General features: G+C 42.9%; 1 pseudogene; it reads right to left on the bottom strand.

Moving 5' to 3' along the window:
* Positions 1 to 809: 809 nt before the first annotated feature.
* On the bottom strand, positions 810 to 2,195 carry LOC140202011 (uncharacterized; annotated as a pseudogene).

The following is a 2,195-nucleotide window of genomic DNA, read 5'->3' as shown; positions in this document are numbered from 1 at the left end:
TAAGAAAGGCACCAAATGACCCATTCACAGCAAGCTCCCACATCACCAACTGATAATGATCTGTGTTTTGGTGATATTGCCTATTAGTTAGTTAAGTCCGTGCATCCTCACCACCACCCACCCCGCCCAGTGTTGTAACATGAACAAAGACACCGGACAGACACTGAAGCTAGTGGATACAGAAGTGTGTTATTCAACAAAATGAGACACTCTCTGGAGGAAGAGGCCTCCCGATCCAATATTAGGTGACATTTTATATACTAAAGATCAAAGGTAGTGTTAGGACAATTCTATACTTACAATGCTTCCTTTGAATTACATAAAATTCTCACATCTCCTTCTTCATACCCACACTCCAGACACCCAAAATGAATGCTAATCAGCATTCACACATAAAAGTTGCTGGTGAATACAGCAGGCCAGGCAGCATTTCTAGGGAGAGGTACAGTCGACGTTTCCGGCCGAGAGCCTTCGTCATTGTGTGTTGCTTGAAATTCCAGCATCTGCACATTTCCTCGTGTTTGTGTTAATCAGCACTGTCTAGTTTTCATTCAACTGGTGTCCACAGCTCCAAGAAACTATTGTCCAGAGCTGCATTTTAAATTTAATCTACAATCTATGTTCAGGTGTTCAGGTCTAAAGATTGGTTGCTGAAATTAATATTTGCTCTCTACCCTAACTCCAGATTACGCCACAACACACAGCAAACTCCCACATCACCAAGTGATAGTGATCGGTGTTTTGGTGGTATTGCCCATTACTCAGTTAAGTCGATCACCCCCACCACAGCATAGGCTACCAACAGCAACTCACCAGTGTCCTCTGTCTTGGGACACCCTTTCAAGTTGTCCCCAGGAGTAGTCCATCTTCTTGGTGTCAGCTTCAAGGTCATGTCGCCAGGTGTTCTTTGGTTGGCCTCTCTTCCACTTTCCCTGGGGATTCTATGTTAGCATTTACCTGGTGATATTGCAACTCGCCTCCGCAGCATGTCTCCTATCCATCCTCATTTTATTTTCCTTAATGCTTCTTCTGCTGGTAGCTGGTGTGTTCTGTGCCATAGGTTGCTGATGACATCTGGCCAGCAGATCCGGAGGATTTTTTCAGACAGTTGTTAATAAAGGTCTGCACTTTCCTGATGACAGTTTTTGTTGTCCTCCAAGTCTCTGCCCTGTCAGAGGGACAGACTTCACTCGAGGTGGAGTTGAACAGCCCAGATGTGACAGCTCTTTGGAGCACCATATGTTCTTGAGCGGCGGAAGGCTGCTGTAGTTTTGCTGATCCTTTCCTTGACATCCACATCAGTACCGCCCTGCCTGTCAATGACATTACCTGGGTAGGTGAAGGCTTCTACCTCCACAAGTGGACTTCCCTCAAGAGTGACTGGGTCAACACAGTCTGAGTTGATCTTGAGGACTTTATTTTTCCCTTTATGGATGCTAAGGCCAGATTGTGCTGATTTGGTTGCCAGCTCTGGTGTTTTTTCCCCGCATCTTCTTGTAGGTATGGGACAGGAGAGCTACATCAGAAACGGAATCAGAATCAGGCTTATTATCACCAGCATTTGTCGTGAAATTTGTTAACTTAGCAGCAGCAGTACATGCAATACATGATAATATAAAAAGATAAATAAATAAATTGATTCCAGTATATATATTTGTGTGTGTGTCTGTGTGTGTGTGTGTGTGTGTGTGTACATATATATATATATATATATATATATATATATATATATAAAATAGTTACATTAAAAATAGTGCAAAACAGAAATAATATATTTTTTTAAATGCGGTTGTGTTCATGGGTTTAATGTTCATTTAGGAAATTGTATGGCAGAGGAGAAGAAGTTGTTCCTGAATCAATGAGTGTGATCATCAGTAAATAATCAGCAAGGAGCTGATTATCGACGTCAGGGGGAGGAAACCGGAGGTCCATGAGCCAGTCCTCGTCTGGGGATCAGAGGTGGAGAGTGTCAGCAGTTTTATATTCTTCGGTGTTATCATTTCAGAGGATCTCTCCTGGGTCCAGCACGTAAATGCCATTACACAGAAAGCATGGCAGTGCCTCTACTTTCTTAAAAGTCTATGAAGATTCTAATACTAAATCTAATAATAAAGCCCTTCCAACCATTGAGCACATCTACAGAGGGCTGTCACAGGAAAGCTACAACCATCAAGTACCTCTGCCACCCAGGCCAT

This window comes from Mobula birostris, chromosome 8 (genome assembly GCF_030028105.1).
Source record: "Mobula birostris isolate sMobBir1 chromosome 8, sMobBir1.hap1, whole genome shotgun sequence".
Classification (NCBI taxonomy): domain Eukaryota; kingdom Metazoa; phylum Chordata; class Chondrichthyes; order Myliobatiformes; family Myliobatidae; genus Mobula; species Mobula birostris.
This window is presented reverse-complemented; position numbering and strand designations above follow the sequence as displayed.